The sequence below is a fragment of the Natator depressus genome, chromosome 1, assembly GCF_965152275.1.
Source record: "Natator depressus isolate rNatDep1 chromosome 1, rNatDep2.hap1, whole genome shotgun sequence".
Lineage (NCBI taxonomy): Eukaryota > Metazoa > Chordata > Testudines > Cheloniidae > Natator > Natator depressus.
In genome coordinates this window covers 341,127,059-341,144,630 of record NC_134234.1, presented here as the reverse complement: position 1 = coordinate 341,144,630, position 17,572 = coordinate 341,127,059, and the positions used below count along the sequence as shown (strand labels likewise).

At 51.1% G+C, this 17,572-nt stretch overlaps 1 protein-coding gene across 1 annotated transcript in view; it reads right to left on the bottom strand.

Moving 5' to 3' along the window:
- The window catches only part of LOC141980933 (uncharacterized), a 232,495-nt gene extending 226,026 nt beyond the window's left edge, over window positions 1–6,469 (bottom strand). Inside the window, exon 1 of the mRNA XM_074942711.1 lies at window positions 6,307–6,469. The gene's annotated coding sequence lies outside the window, so the exon portion shown is untranslated. The remainder of the gene's footprint in view (window positions 1–6,306) is intronic.
- Between the last annotated feature and the right edge of the window lie 11,103 nt (window positions 6,470–17,572).

Genomic DNA, 17,572 nt, shown 5'->3' with positions numbered 1-17,572 from the left:
CCAGCAGGAGAGCCGGGGGGGGGGGGGGGAACCTTTTGTAGTTGCTGGTAATAGCTCACCTCACCTGATCACTCTCGTTACAGTGTGTATGATAACACCCATTGTTTCATGTTCTCTGTGTGTATAAATCTCCCCACTGTATTTTCCACTGAATGCATCCGATGAAGTGAGCTGTAGCTCACGAAAGCTCATGCTCAAATAAATTGGTTAGTCTCTAAGGTGCTACAAGTCCTCCTTTTCTTTTTGCGAATACAGACTAACACGGCTGCTACTCTGAAACCTGTCAGAGGACAGGATACTGGGCCAGATGAATCATTGGTCTGACCCAATATGGCCGTTCTTATGCTATGTTCTTATTATTATCTTAATATGGTAGCACCTAGGAGTTCCAGTCACAACTGAGGTCCCGTGGGTGCTAGGAGCTGTACAAACACAGAACAAAAAGATGTCTCTTACCCCCAGGAGTTTACAGGCTAAGCAGATGACAAGCACATAGGTGAATACAACGGACAGAGGGGGAGATGGTACCAGTGAGATGAGAGTGAAGAGCATATATTGATCTATTTTAGACACCACTACAGCCTTCATTACTATCGTGCCTGAGCATCTCACACTCTTTAATGCGTTTATGCTCACAACCCTCTCTTCGAGGAAGGGATGTGCCATTATTCCTATTGCACAGATGGAGACAGAGAGAGAGAGAGAGAAAGTGACTAGTCCAGGGTCACACGGCAAGTCTGTGGCAGGGCAAGAACTTGAAGCCAGATTTCCTAAGTCCTAGGCTAGTGCTCTAACCATTGGACCATCCTTCCTCTGCTACAAGTTGCTTCCCAGCCAGCTGCCTGCCCATCCTCTGGCCAAGAGGAGCATGAGCGGCAGCGAGGTCTAGTAGACCTGGCACAGGAGTGAGAGCAAGAGGTTCTTGCCTTCTAACTAACCTCAGCTCCCATTCCCTCTCTGGCAAGCCCCTGAACCTGTCTGCCCCCTGGCCCAGGGGCCAAGCTGTGGGTGGCTTGGCGGGTGACAGATGAGAGGAGGCAATGGGCTCCTGGAAAGAGGAGCCCATTGCCTCCATCCCTGGCACTGCCCCCTGTAGAGATGCTGGGAAGGACCCCGACACACACAGGTTCCAAGGACTACCTCTAGCCTGGGTTGTGGGAAGGGCTGGGGGGGGGGGTACGCTAGCGAGCGGGGTAGGGAAGGATCTCTGGAACAGCTGGCTATCCAGAGGGGTGTCGGAGGCCGTCGGGTTGCGGTGGGATGTGTTTGGTGTTGATGGGGACCAATGCTTTCTCCCCACCCTGTCTTGTTTCTGGTCCATCCGCTGATGCTGGCTCCTCCCTGTCTCACCAGCTGCCCGTCCGAGGAGAGATAGGAGGGCTGCCTGCCACCACAGCCTCCGGCGGGGTGAAGTGGAGGCATGGCAGAGGAACCCCAGAAGCCTGCATGACATCCCAGCTCGGTGCTGGGGGAGGCATCTCATTGCTCACGTGAGATCCACCCTGCTAGGCAGCCCTCCTTGTGGAGAGCACTATTTACCGACTTCACTTACGGAGGGCTGCCACCTGGACCAATACGCCAGGGACTGAACCGGGAAACTCCCGAGCTGAACAGCCTGAGCAAGAGCCAGGGTCTCTAGCCGAGCTCTGCAGCAGACCCGTATCCTCTGTGGCTCAGGCAGGGACACGCAACACGCACTGACCAGTGAGTTACACTCCATACCTGACAGGTTTCAGAGTAACAGCCGTGTTAGTCTGTATTCACAAAAAGAAAAGGAGGACTTGTGGCACCTTAGAGACTAACCAATTTATTTGAGCATGAGCTTTCGTGAGCTACAGCTCACTTCATCGGATGCATATACCTGCTGAGACTCACCAGGACGCTCTCCATTGGCCAAGGGTCTAGAGAACCTCAGACAATGCTCCTGCACCAAACCTTTTTAAATGGCCATTCTGTGCAGACCCCTGCCCAAGCAGCCAGGCCTGCATCTCCTACAGCAGGAAACTGGGACCCCTTAAACCAGTGGTTCTCAACCAGGGGCATATGTACCCCTGGAGCTACACAGAGGTCTTCCAGGGGGTACATCAACTCCTCTAGATATTGGCCTAGTTTTACAACAGGCTACATAAAAAGCACTAGCAAAGTCAGTACCAACTAAAATTTCATACAATGACCTGTTTGTACTGCTCTGTATACTATACACTGAAATGTAAGCGCAATATTTATATTCCAGCTGATTTATTTTACAATTATATGGTAAAAATGAGAAATAAGCAATTTGTCAGTACTAGTGTGCTGTGAGGCTTTTGTATGTTTATGTCTGATTTTGTAAGTAGTTTTTAAGTGAGAAACTTGGGGGTACACAAGACAAATCAGACTCCTGAAAGGGGCATTTGGCTGCACCCCGAAGAATCAGCTGTCTGGCCCTCCCTGCACTCAGCAGCCCGGCTCTGGGAACGATCAGGGTGAGGTTATGTTGCAGGACGGAGCTGGAGCACAGCCCCACCTCAGAACGGCTAAAGAGCGAGGAACAGATCTGGAACTCTGTGCTCGTTTCACAGTGACCATTAATCTGAAGCCACGTCCAGCCATTACCACAATGGGAAGGATTGGAGCTGGCACCTAGGAGGGAGACTGGCTCTGTTGCAACACAGCTGTCCGAGATGGGTCACTCTCCTGTAGCATGCAATAGTCTGTCTCCTCCATAATACACCCTCTCCCCATGCACCCACCCAGCAGCAGCTGACCCTTGACACGTTGGGTTGTTTTTGATGTACAAATATAGGGCCCCCATCTCACACGTTAATCACTGGCTTCCAACAGTGCCATTGGCCAGACGTTTCCCAGTGTGGGTCTCTCATTCTACAGCAGATTGGCAGCTGTTCCCACGGTGTAAAAGATGAAGTTTTACCCCCAACATCCCAGGATCCGCACTCCTCATTCACAAGCTCATTCCCCAGCGGTTTGCGAGATGTACAAATCAGATGACACACAGCGCCGTGCAGTTCGGTCCCAAACAATGGCCAGATGTTACCCACCGTTCTTCTACCTTTTCAGCAGATAGTGAATCGTAACATGATTTTGCAAGAGAAAAGGTGTAATGAAACGCCAGGCCTCACAGCACAGACACAACTGGTGCGACCGCTGCTGGACTTACTGTGTCCAGGTCTGGTAACCACAATTCAAGAGGAGCGTTGATAAATTGGAGAAGGTTCAGAGAAGAGCCACGAGAATGATTAAAGGATTAGAAAACACGCCTTATAGTGATAGACTCAAATAACTCAGAACTTAGCCTTAACAAAGAAGGCTAAGGAGTTACATGATTACAGTTTATAAATACCTAGATGCGGAACAAATATTTAATAATGGGCTCGTCAATCTAGCAGAGAAAGGTCTAACACGATCCAATGGCTGGAAGCTGAAGCTAGACAAATTCAGACTAGAAATAAGGCAGAATATTTTAACGATGAGAGTAATTAACATTTGGAACAATTTATCAAGGGTTGCAGTGGATTCTCCATCGCTGACAATTTTTAAATCAAGATGGGATGATTTTCTGAAAGATCTGCTGTAGGAATGATTTTGGGGGAGTTCTCTGGCTTGTGTTACACAGGAGATCTGAATAGATGATCACAATGGTCCCTTCTGGCCTTGGACTCTATGAAACTGCAGGTTAAACAAACTAGAGCAGGGGTTCGCCACCTTTTTCTTTCTGAGGCCCCCAACATGCTATAAAAACTCCAGAGCCCAGCTGTGCCACATAACTGGTTTTCTGCATATAAAAGCCAGGGCTGGTATTAGGGGATAGCAATCAGGGCAATTACCCAGAGACCCCACAGGGGGCCACAGGAGGTCCAGCAAAGCTAAGTTGCTCAGGCTTCGGCTTCAGCCCCGGGTGCTGGGCCCCAGTGAGTCTATTGTTGGCCCTGCTTGGCAGCCCCCCTAAAACCTGCTTGTGGCCCCTCCAGGGGCCCCTGGGCCCCTGGTTGAGAACCACTGTACTAGATCCAAAACTTAATAAGAACAACAATTCTGGGAAAGGCAGGGCTGGTGTCAGCTTTGCACTGAAACACTGAGCACTGTCCCGGCATAGAAACCAGAGGGGGGAAAGCAGCACTCAGAAGCCTCCATTCTGCAGGAGATCAAGGTTCCCTTGTGCTAGGTGCAGAGAGGACAAGACACAAGAGGTGGATTGAGGGGGAGGGGATATGGATCAGCAAAGACGGGCAAGTTTCCGTAAACTAGTAGCTACAGCTGGGCATCAATCTACTCTATCCCCCTCTTGGGCAGGGTTGTTCCCTGCAAGAAGTGTACTAGTGCATTGCTCAGATTAGTTTTTAATGGTCTCCCACCACTTCCCGCAGGAGATTGTTCCACAGCCTCACAGCCAGGAAGATTTTCCTGACATCCCTTTAATCCTTCGTGCCACACTAGATCTCTCTCCCACCTTGGAGTTTACACCCTTCTGGTATTTCCATAGCATCAGCACACGAGCATATTACAATGTTTTTGCTCCTCGAACAAATAGCAGCCTACTATGCTAATTCTTCTGTATTGTCCCAGGCGAGGTATTTCCAGTGGCCAGGTGGGAAAGGGTGGACTTCCCCGTTTTCTAATTCGGCCATAATGATCTGGCTCATGTGTTGCCACTGCCCTCTGCTGGATGAAATCAAAACTGTTCAACTGTGGCTCATAAGCTCTATACAGCTAACAGCAACTGGAGATTCTCTTTCAGTGGAAGGAGTAGCAGCCTGTGCTGTTGAGGCAGGAGAATCTGGGTTCTTTTCCCCCACTGCTGCTTGGCAACTCTGAGTGGCCGAAGCCTAAAGCATAGGAACAAACACGACGTTTCAGGTGAGCATGGATTTGTTACTTTACTGAACGAGATGCCCCTGGCAACACTCAACTACCGCTTTGCTCCAACCCTATTCCCAGACTCACAATTACGGGCGAGCTTGAATTCAGCTCACGGTCCAACTTTCTCTTCTGGTGGCCAGAGCCAGAGGGGAGGTGGCTTGCGATCCAGCCCTTCATTATGCCAATAATTGGAGGTCAGGCTGTGGCTGGGAGCCCTGAACATCACAAGTCCTGGGAGGCTCCTGTGAGTTACACCTTGGCAGATCTAGGGTAACTTCCCTGAGGCCAGTGCAGTTACTCCAGACGGACACCTGACTTACAGCACAGAATTGAGCCCAAGAAGTGCAATGACCATGCGTATTGCAGGGGCCGCGTGGCCCGGCCAGAATGAAGCTATGTGGCATCACATCAGACCCCTAATACTATTTCCTCTCACACGCCAATAGCCGGGTGGAATATTTAGTTTGCTACGAGACTCTCAGAATAGCAGTGGCCTTATGGGCTGCTCTGTGGCTATTGTGACTTTGATCCAGGATTTGGTTTCAACACCTGTTATTTTACCAGCACCTTGGGCGTGTTTGGAAACTGAACGAAGGCCTAGTAAATCCAGCTCCTAGCTCTATCGAGGGGAGGTCGTCCTGGGCTCAGATTCAACCCTCTGCATCCTCCCCACCTCCCACCGCTGCCCCAGGGATCCCAGAAAGCATGGGCAACGTGGGGCAGCAATTCTTCACAGGGGTGAAGCTAGGGTCCACCCTCTCGACATGCAGTCCATGCAGCAGGGGCATCATCTGGGATCAATTCGAGGGGAAGGGTTCGTGCCAGCATATTGAACATTCGCTGTTGGCCAGAAATTCAATCATCTCATACGTGATTAGATTTTAGCCTGCAAAGCAGGGGAGGGGGAGGCAAAAAGTGGAAGACGTACTGGAGCACATAGGCCTGTGAAAAGTCCAGGGGTGGAGCGGGCGACCCCCTGGTCCCACAGCAAACCATGCCCCTGCCCTGCGAGCACAGAACATTTCTATTAGACAATATTCCAGAGACACTGCCATTCAACATCCGTGCTAAGGCGCTCCACGTCTCCGCAGAGTAATGTGCCTCCGGCATCCTAATGTGACCCAGGCTTTAAAGAAATCACCTCTGCTTCCACAGGCAAGCACGGGTGCTTTCCCCCCAGCACTCCCGTCAGCATGGTGCATACCACAAACTGACAACTTGGGAAGAAAGTTAATCTGCCAGGCAGACCCCAAGGGCTGCAGATTCCCCCGCTCCCCCCATCCCTTTCCACTTATCTCATCCAATCCTTTGCTACATTTCTGTAAGAGCTTTTCACGACAGCGTTCATGGCACTGTAACACGAGGGTTTGACGGACGGCATGGAGAGATTTATATTGCATGCAGAGAGCGCGCTAGACATAGGCAGTCATTGGCACTAGCAAAACTTACCCGTGTGAAACTTTCACATGTCGTATTTCCCTCAAGGCAAAGGAATGATACAATCATCAGAAGCCCTCAGATTCCTCTGTCCCATGAGGAATTTGCACGGGTTCGGCTCCGTAATCCCCAAGCTACTGTAGCTCCAGACCGGAGACGTGCCGGTCGCGTGGGCTGGAGTGCAGGTCTCAGCACAGTTGGAAGAAGTTATGAAGCAGGAGGAGGGGCCACTCTTTAGTCCTGGAAAGACGGCTGACAGGGGATGGGCTGCACTTGGTGAAGGGGCCGTTTTCCCCCTCATACTTTCAACAGGAAGGGGGGGGGAGATCTACCTCATGGGCAAAAATAAATCAATAAAATAGCTGCACGCAGCAGGAATGTCAGAGCAAGGGCTCCCTGCACAGCAGAGTGCCAGACCTGAACACCTGCAGGGAAGGGAGGAAAGTGGGGCGGCGGGAACAGGTGAGGTTACGAGGGGGCAGAGGTAAGAAAGGCAACGGGAATGCAGCAGCAGGCTTGCCAGCAGCACTTTGCGCCTGATCCCACAAGGTCTTGGGGCGGCAGAGCGGGGCAGGGAGGTTCACTGCGCAGGGAGAATGGGCTATTTCTAGCAATCGGGGATGATTAGTATTAGCTGCAGCTCAAGGGGCAGATTCCATCTTGCGCAGTCAGAGCCGGACACTGCTTCCATGCTGCACGGGTTGGGGATGGAGCGGGATACACCCTGAGAAGCACCTGGCCAGGCATTGAAATCAAACAGAATAGCCCTTTGCACTGTGGGTCTCAATCCGTGGGGCTGAAGGGCTTTGTAACCCTGGACTAAATAAGTCTCAACACCCCCTTTGAGGTCAGTTAACACTATCCCCATTTCACAGAGCGGAAAACTGAGGCTTCACCCAAACCTAGGAAGGTAACCTAGGAGTCCTAACTTTACACGTTCAGACAATGCTAATCGCACTCTAGCCATGTGCACAGGTCTAATGATTTGTATTACAGCAGCACGTGTAAGGGGACTGTTGCCCCCTTACTAACATTCAGTGGGGGTGTTTTAGTTGCTAGCTCCCAGTACTAAAAGGGGAAGGGTTAATGGGAAATCAGGACCCTGAGACTGACAGCCCCCAGGAACAATGGGGAGAGGCCAATGCTCCAGGTCAGCCTGAATGACAGGGCAGGCTAATTAGAGAGTCAGGAGGCCAGGGAGGTCCAGTCCTTCATGTGAGCTGGAATTGCCTGGGTCAGACAGAGCGGGGCTGAGCTAAGGAGAAAGTAGGGGCCCAAGCTGAGCTGGGGAGCAGAGCTGTGCCAGATCCAGAGGGACCAGAAAAGCAGCCCAGAGAGAGCAGACCCTGTCCTGGGAGCAGAGCTGCAGCCCCAAAGCCAGAGGCACAGCCCAGACAGAGCAGACTGGCCCTGGGAGCAGAACTGCAGCAACCAGAGCCAGAGGGACCAGAAAAGCAGCCCAGGGAGCAGGTCAGTGCTGGGAGCAGGGTCACAGAAGCAGCCTGCAGAGCAGACCCTGTCCTGGGAGCGGAGCTGCAGCAACCAGAGCCAGAGGGGCCAGAGAAGCAGCCCAGGGAGCTGGAGGCAGAGCAGCAGCAGTGCAGAGACCGAGAGGTGGAGCTGGGGCTGGAGCTGTCTGGAGCTGGGTGCGGTGAGCAGCTGGGGAGAGTGACAGGGACCCTGGGCAACGGGTCCAGCACAGGGAGAAACCTCAGCCAAGAGGCTCTGCAGGCCAGGCTTGGACTATAACCCCGACAGGGCGGGGGCGACACTGGGAAGAAGGGTCCTGCCACTTAGAGCCTGAGAGCGTGTGGCCACCACCACAGCGAGTGTCCAACCCACAGCATCCCTGCAGCACAGCCAGGGCCGGAGAAGGAGGCCTGAAACCTACAAGGAACAGACTGTGAACTGCCCTGACGTTCCAGAGACCCTGGTTGTGATGTTCCCTGCCACAGAGCGGGGTGATGTGTTTCCTTTAACCTTTCCTTATTCCTTTTCAAACTAATTGTTGATTAAATAAATTGTATTTGCTTTAAATCATATGTAATGATCAGTGGCTCAGGGAAGTGTCCAGTGCAGAGAGAGTACCCCAGAATGGGGACACCCTAGCCTCTGTCTTAGGTGACCACAGCAAGGTTGGGGGTCAAGCCCCCCAGGAATCCTGGGCCTAGCCTTGTTGGGGTTACGAGGACTCTGCCAGCCAGGAGAGTGGAAGGGGAGTCTTCGAGGGCAGGGAGGCCTCTGGGTAAAGGAAGTGGGAGTGAGGACTCAGATCCTTCCGCTAGCCCATTTCACTGGGGTAGTGCAGAAGCCAGGAAAGTTCTCCACAATAGCGGGACCATTACAGATGCATACAGATAGCGAAACTAGGTCCCATTGTGAGAAGTGCTGACCATACACATAGTAAGAGACAGTCCTTAATGGATGTCATTTGGGGTTTAATTACCTTTATTAATATCACAGAATTATTTCAGGCTTATTAATAAAAGATTATACACACTACCAAACAGTAGGCAAAATATGTTAAACATATAACCAGTCCCTGCCTCAATGAGCTTAATATCTAAGACCCTGATGCTGCAAACACTTATGCACATGCTTAACTTTAAGCCCAAGTGCTTGCAGAACTGGGTCCTTAAGGCATAAGTAGCTATAGTCCTACAGGGTACATAGAGTCCGGGGCAGGCAGAGTGGTGGGTGTGCAGGGACTAGAGCTGGAAGGGAGCATGGAATAGCTGGGTGTTTGAAAGGTTATTGAAGGGAGATATATAGGCATGGGGTGCCTGTTACTCAGCAGGCTGGTCTAAGCATCTGGGGGAGTATAAAGGTGGTCCAAATATAGGAACAGAAAGAGCAGATAGAAGGAAAGTTTGGACAAAGAAACGAACGGGGGGTGGGCAGCATCTACGGACAGATCAGAGCTGAGAAGTAGGTAGGACTGGAGTTTGGGTGTGCACTCGCATCCACGAACAGGGCCAGATTCTGGCTGTACAGCAGACGGTGCAGGTCAGAAAATAATGAGTGGGGCAAAGGTGGCTTTAGGACCTCTGATCCTGGAGCCAGCCTCATGCCAGGCCAGGCCCAGCTCAAGCTAGAGCAGTCCCCACTGGTCAGCTAAGTCTTTGTATTTCTAGCTTCAAAAGTAGTTAGGCCAGCTGCAAATGTACCTTATTCCTTAATGGAACACCCTACGTACTTACTGCCTGTCCAATGGGATGGCCAATGGAATGAAGGAGATATGTGGACTGTCCATCCCTTTCCACTATCACGCTTACTACTGCCTATTGCTCTGGCCAGCAACTGAACTGTGAAAATTAAGAGGCCTCATCCTCTTTGACCATGCAAGAGGATAGCATATGTACGCTTGCCATATATTATTCAGGTGCTAGATGTTGCTGTGTGCTTTATAGAATTTCAGGCTGGATGTGGTCCCTGGTAAACAAGAGGAGACAAATCTGGAACTTGAGCTGGGTGGAAGTCTGTTTCTGCATATGGAGTTGCAGTTGCTTTCTTTAATAAAAGCATGCTAAGACTGACTGTGATTCTATAGACGATGACAGGAGTAAGACACTCCACCTTCCACCGCACAGCTGCTCAGGGCCTACCTCTGACCCAAGAACCTCTAATGCCAACTGGCAAGGGGGTGCAGAGGGCTTACACAAATCTCATGGGTCTGGTGTGTACATTCTAGTTTACCAAAGAATGTCATGTGACGTCTCAAAGGAAAGCTGGTGGCATGCTGGTCATTAACATCACTGTGAAATGTATGTAGAGATACTACGTAAGGAGTTCTGCATATACACTGAAAATATGTTTTGAAAGTCTGTATCAAGGCATTAGTCACCAGCAAAGGTGAGAAACAGATTTTCTTCCAAGCAGGAGGTAAGAAACTGCATCTCTCTGTAAGGATGTATATTAAGCATTGTAAATTAGTACTATGGATGTCTATTTACATACAATGACAAATGTTAATGAAGAGATGGGAAGTCAACAGGAAAAGAGCACACAGGAAAACACAGGGGGTTATCCCATCTCTGGGTAAAGACAAATTTTGGGAGTATTTCCAGAAGGCCAAAAAAACCCACCTCGGTATCCTGCACCTAGGAAGTAAACAGCACGCTTGCATTCATGAAAACGGGGTCTCAGCCAACCTTGGTTGAAAATGTTGCAGCGGACTTTGGGTGAGATAAACTTCTTTGGACACCAGGTTAACCTGTTCGTTAAGTTAAGTTTAGTCTCTAGAAAGCGTATTATGTTTTGGGTATATTTTGATCAGAAAGGCCAGGCTCTTTCGGATTATGCTGCAGTTTTAGGCCACTATTAAGATTTCCTGTAGATCAAAAACTTTAATGTAAGCGCAAACACCAAGATTTGGTTTTAACAATTGAAGCTAAATTGAATGATATAAGGCTCCGGGATCCCTGAATGCATCGTTATCAGACTGAAGAGACCTAATTGCAATTGTATCTGCATTCTACAATTATATCTATTCATATCTACAGAACTGGGTAATCACGATGAACTGATGCTGTTCAGTCTAAATATATTTTACACAAGAGCTGGCTGCAAGTGGCAGGTTTCAGATGTGGGTCTGAACTATTGCACAGTCAGGGGATGGGAGGGATGTTTGGATCTAAGGGTTTAGTTCAGGTCCATCTGGGCTTGGGATGCACACATCTGAGTTCTTGCCTTTCAGTAGCCAGACAAGACAGCCCGGACACAGCCACACATTAGAACTATCTCCCTGATCAACACAGGATTGTCTTTTATGCTGTATTTTCCAGTGCTTTGTCTAACGGAAGCTGTCTCAAGGAATGGAGCTTCCATCACTTCCCATGACAGACAGTGCAGAACCTAATACATCACACCAGGGGTGCCTGTGCAGGGGGTCCAGAGGGCCATGGCCCTCCCACTTTTTACTGGTCATAAGGGAAAGTAACAAGGGGAGCGAATGGAGAGGAGCAAATGCGGGGCGGGATCTTGAGGGGAAGAGGTGGTGTAGAAGCGGGGTCTTGAGGGAAGGGACGGAGCAAAAGTGGGGGCTTGGGGAAAAGGGGCAGCTTGAGAGTGGGGGTTCAGAGAGAAGGGGCAGGGTGGGGGCAGGGCCATGGCTCGGGCACCTGTGCCCCCCCCCTTTTAGGGTGCTTCTGCCACTCCTGCATCATAATCTCAGGAAGATTTTCCTGATATTAAGCCTAAGTTTCCCCTCTCCATTTCATTTCTCTTATATAGTCACACTTGCAGTGCTCTAAATAATTCTTTGCCTTCCTTGGTGTGAACACTCTTTCTACATTTATAGGCAGTTACGTCCTTCTTAGCCACTGTTTGGTCAAACTATTCACATCTGGCTCTCCTCTAAGCCAATCCCACCAGCTCCCTGAGCATTTTGGTTGCTCTTTCTCTGAACACCCCCCACCTCCACGCTGGCGATATCTTTTTGCTAATACCAAGCCCAGAACTGAAAGCAGTTAGTCCCATATTCAGGTCTGACAGATTTTCTATTATGAGCCCTCTACAATGGCCCCCCCCGCTAAGGCTCAACCTGCCTGACGGCAATGAGTTACAGCAAGCTACGTGAAACAGGAGCAAGATGAAAGAGGAGGAAGAGAATGCCTCATCCACACCACAAAAGAGAACCATGATTAAACATGGTTGCAGGCAAGCCTGGCCTGTAACACGCTTCCTGAGGGCAGCATCTGTCATGGCTCCCGTCTCAGGCCAGATTTTGGGAAGAGTTCAGAATCCAACAGCTCCCATCATTCTCCCTGGGAGAGGAGCACTCTGGGAGCGCTGGTCCCTTCAGCTAGGTGCCTTCATGGGAGCTGAGCAGTTCTGAAAACCTGGCTCCGGTTGTGGGTGCTGAGCACTGGTGACAAGCTGGCCATGAGGCCAAGATATTCAGCAATCAGAGATTTTGTGTGCTCAGCTTGATACCTCTCCAAGGGGCCAGATTGTCGAGAAGTGCTGAGCATCCACCTTCTGAAAGCCAGGGCCCTTTTCGAGGGGGTCTCAAGTCAGGCACCCAATCTCTGGGCACTTTAGAAAAATCTGATCAGCCTCTAACTTGTTTGCTACATTCACACTTTCTGCTGATGCTTTCAGCAAAGCCCATTCCCCTCGTTCATCCCGCTGTGCTCAAAGAAGGGTCTCTTACACACCCGGAAAGCCTGGTCTAGCTTCCCTGGTAGTTAATCAGGACATTCCCACTGACTGCAATTAGAACAGGACCAGCCCCACTCCTCTTTGAGAGCACAAGCCTTCCAACCAACTGACCTCCCACTGCCAGAAAACCAAAGCAGAAAATCCCTGACCTAGGCCGCTACCTAAGCCCTATAGCAACAGGGCACAAACACCTCCCTATTCCAAGGCCGCCTCTACCACTCTCCACGCAACCACTTGTACACAGTTTCTTGCCAGGGTTGCCAACTTTCTGAGTGCAGACAACCGAACACCCTTGCTCCGCCCCTTCCCTGAGGCCACGCCCCACCACTGCCCCTTCTCTGAGGCCCCACACCCTGCTCACTCCATCCCCCTCCCTCTGTCACTCGCTCTCCCCCACCCTTGCTCACTCGCTCATTTTCACTGGGCTGGGGCAGGGGGTTGAGGTGCCGGATGGGGTGCCAGCTCCATCTGGGGGGTGCGGGCTCTGGGGTGGGGCCAGGGATGAGAAGTTTGGGGTGCTGGAGTGGGCTGTGGGCTGGGAGGTGGGGCTAAGGGGCTTGGAGTCTGGGAGGGGGCTCTGGGCTGGGTCAGGGGGTTGGAGTGTGGGAGGGGGTACAGGCTCTGGGCTGGGGGTGCGGGCTTCAGGGTGGGGCCAAAAATGAGGGCTTCAGGGTGTGGGAGGGGGCTCCAGGCTGGGGCACGGGGTTGGGATTAGGTAGTGAGGGCTCTGGCTGGGGGTGCAGGCTCTGGGGTGGGGCTGGAGATGAGGGTTTCTGAGTGTGGGAGGGGCTCCGGGCTGGGGCAGGGTTGTGGGAGGGGGTGCGGGCTCTGGGAGGGAATTTGGGTGCAGGAAGGGGTACGGGGTGCGGGCTCCAGGGTGGGGCCAGAAATGAGGGGTTATGGGTGTGGGAGGGGGCTCCAGGCTGGGGCAGGGGGTTGGAACGTGGAGGTGGGGGCTCTTGGGGTGGGGCTGGAGATGAGGGTTTTGGAGTGTGGGAGGGGCTCTGGGCTGGGGCACGGGGTTGGGTTGCGGGACGGGGTACAGGCTCTCAGCTGGAGGTGCGAGCTCCAGGGTGGGGCCAGATATGAGGGGTTATAGGTGTGGGAGGTGGCTTCAGGCTGGGGCATGGGGTTGGGATGCAGGGGTGCGGACTCTGGCTGGGGGTGCAGGTTCTGGGGTGGGGCTAGAGACGAGGGCTTCAGAGTGTGGGAGGGGCTCCGGGCTGGGGCAGGGTTGTGGGAGGGGATACAGGTGCAGTCTCCAGGCAGCGCTTACCTTAGGCGGCTCTCGGGAAGCAGCCGGCATGTCCCTCTGGCTCCTAGGCGCAGGGGCAGCCAGGGGCTCCGCGTGCTGCTCCCTTCCACAGCCGCCACCCCCACAGCTCCCATTGGCTGTGGTTCTCAGGGCAGAAGCAGCGTGCCCCTGGCCACCCAGGAGCTGGAGAGACATGCTGGCCCTGTCCAGGAGCCACGCGGAGCTGGCTACTGTGGCCAACCAGACTTTTAGCGGCCTGGTCAGCTGTGCTGACTGGAGCCGCCAGCGTCCCTTTTTGACCGGGCGTCCCAGTCGAAAACCAGATGCCTGGTAACCCTATTTCTTTCCCGTCTGCTGGGGAACCTGATTAGCCAGCAGTCTCCAACTTTGCCATATTATCTTCCCTCCAGCACCTGTGCAAGGACAGGGGGAAGCTGGAGTTAACCCTTGTTTGCAGGTGACCACGGTATACTCTTGGTGTAGTCTATAGTCCACGGTATAGGCCTGCTCCTGCAGTCTACCCTTGAGATGTGTAAAAAGAAAAGGAGGACTTGTGGCACCTTAGAGACTAACACATTTATTTGGGCATAAGCTTTCGTGAGCTACAGCTCACTTCATCAGATGCATACAGTGGAAAAATATCCGATGAAGTGAGCTGTAGCTCACAAAAGCTTATGCTCAAATAAATTTGTTAGTCTCTAAGGTGCCAGAAGTCCTCCTTTTCTTTTTGCGAATACAGACTAACACGGCTGCTACTCTGAAACTTGAGATGTGTGTTTACCTCAGTCATGTCCCACCTATAGAGGGGCACAGACAACTTTCTTTGTTTGGCAGGAGGCTAGAGTTAACTAATAATCATAATAGCATCTCTGCACTATTTTGCTCTAATGAAGTTTTGTACCACAACTAAATCAGCCCACGTTGAATGAAAAGAGACAAGGTGGATGAGGTAATATTTTATCAGCCCAACTTCAGATGGTGAAAAAGACACCCAAAAGTTCTTCTAGAGCTCTACGTGGCTCCAAAGCTTGCCTCCTGCACCAACAGAAGTTGGCCCAATAAAAGATATGACCTCACCCACCTAGTCTCTCTAATATCCTGGGACCGACATGGCTACGACACAGCAAATAACACTTTGACTGAAGTGAAATAAACGCACTTCTATTTCTTTACTTATTAATGCAGGCCCTACTTTTTCTGAGGGGCCCAGTGCCCTACTTACCCCCCAGTTGTCCATGGCCATGCTGAGACCTGAGTGCCATAAAGTTGGGTGAACTAGCTCTTCTTCTCACCCATGTTCAGCATGGGTAATGGGGGTCTGACTGCTCTGAAGCAGTGGCACTCACAGATGCATACGTATCCCTTAATATCTGGATAATACAGTAGTACCCTTGAGGTTTTGGACTGAGGAAGAACACCTACACAGTTCATTCAGATGCTGGTTTGTGCCTGCTGCCTTTCCTTGTTCTCTGCTCCTTTCCAGTTTTGCACAATCCAGAGGCCAGGCTTTTGATGGCTGTGCAGTGGGAATAAGCTTGTTCCTTTACTGTCGCCAACCTGCTCCTTTGGGGCAAAGGGTGGAAGAGGAACAGACACAGGCAGGTGTTTGAACCCAGATCACAGCAGCTCCGTGGAGAAGAAATCGGCTTGTTCTTTGGACCTGGTTTCATGGAGACGTCCCCAGAGTGAATGGCTGAGAAGGGGCAAGATTGGGGCGACGTGGTCAGTGATCCTGGGTAGGGCTTCTGCCGCATGGAAATGAAACAGCCTGCAGCCAAATCACAGCCTTGTTGATGCTGATCGGGGATGATACAAACTATCAAAGGAGATGCCAGCCTGGGAGTAGCTGCGTGCCAGTGGTGGAAGAAGTGGTCCAACGTGTGGGATGCAAACAGCTAAATCATTGCAAGATTGTTACTTCGGTTGCCTCGCTGAGGCACATGGTTTTGAGGTTCACCCACTGCTACCTTGAGGTAGTGCTGGAATTTGTGCCTTGGGGAGCAGGGCCGCTGCCCCGGGGTGGGTTGGCAATTCAAGAAGGAACTGACCCTACATCCCACATCGGGAGATCTGACTAAATGAAAGAGCAGCAGTAGCTCAGACAGCTGAAATTCAACCCTAGCTCCAGATACCACCCTGTGCCTGACATGACAAACACAAGATCCCGCGGCTCATGCTACACAGCTGCAGGGCTGGTTTATTCCACGCCTGTTACACGGGGCTCATCCACGCTGGTGCATGCCATTCAGCACAGAGGAGCAGCTCTTTCGAGGAGGTTAGACATCAGAAGGGCCTACGGAGCTTTCAAGCCTGGTGCTTCTCATCCGTTTTTGGTTCATGACCTAAATAATTGCCTTGCAACTTACTATGTCCCACAGTCCTTTGCAACTGCAAAGGGCTATGCGAATTGGGTTGGGGGGAAGGAACAGTGGGAGATTTTGGGTGCTGGACAGAAAGCTGGCAACGCTGTGGGGAGGGGGTTATGCTGGCTGGTGTGGTGGGCTAGAAGGGGCTGGGGCTGCTATGGGATGGGGAAGAGGTAGCACTCCTTTCTTCAGTTTAAAGGCACCTGCCGGAGCCCCACAACCAGAGTTTTTTGCTGTTGGTCTAGTCCATCTCCTGGCCAGTGCAGGTTCGGCTACAGGCGTACAGTCCAGGAAATGGGGTAAGGGACTGGGAAACAGCAGATCTTTGGCACTGACTCGCCGTGTGAGCTCGGCCAAGTCACATAACCTCTCCACCCCTCAGTGTCCCTATATGTAAACAGGGATAATGATACTTAACTTCCTAGGTCTATGGATGAAAAGTATCATGTACGTGAATGTTACTATTAAGAGTACGTGTCACTTGGTTAGAGAGAGAGAGGAAAACACACATTCCCCTAAAGAATTACAGACTCTACAAACAAATATAAGGATCAGAAGGAAAGATCTAATTAACACCAACCACACCAATGGTCACATTGTCCCTTTAAGCTGGTTACAGGGTTTTGCTTTTTTTAATTTGTTGGAAATATGATTTAAAACTCGAGGCTATGCACACACTTATTTAATTTCACGCAAGAACTGCCTCCCTTGGCAAACGGCATTTGATCTCCATGGTGAAACGGAGCATGGCCACTGGTCAATGGATCCCACTTCTGGTGCAGAGAGAAGGATTAGTTATCATTTCCCACAGGCTGGTAGGCAGCATCTGTGTTTACCAAAACTGATGAACCCCACACAGAACCCTTTTTGAGATGCATTACAAACAGTTCTAGACATTCACGTTCCCTATTATTCATTATCTTTAAAAAAAAACCCAAAAACTATCGTGAATTTTCTCCTTTAAGTGAAAGTAACTTTTAGCATTTAAGAAAATAGTGAGAAATGGACATTGTGCAAAGACTCCAGAGCCCTGCTAAAGCACCTCAGTCTTCTCCTTCAACACCCCTATTCAGGAAACTTGTCTACACAGGCAAAACAACCAGCATAGCTATAGCAGAATAAGTTTTGCTCAGTATTGTCACTTTAGGGCTTGTGTACACTACCCACCAGGTCGGCAGGTAGCGATCGATCCAGAGGGGGTCGATTTATGGCGTCTAGTACAGACATGATAAATCGACTGCTGAGCACTCTCCCGTCGACTTCGGTACTCCACCAGAACGAGAGGCACAGGCGGAGTTGACGGAAGAGCGTCAGCTGTCAACTTACCAAAGTGAAGACACCACGGTGAGTAGATCTAAGTACGCTGACTCCAGCTACGCTATCACATAGCTGAAGTTGCGTAACTTAGACCCCGCACGGTAGTGTAGACCAGCCCTTATCCTGCTATAGCTATGCCGGTCAATTTCCCAGACAAGCCCTCTGTAGCCATGGAGAG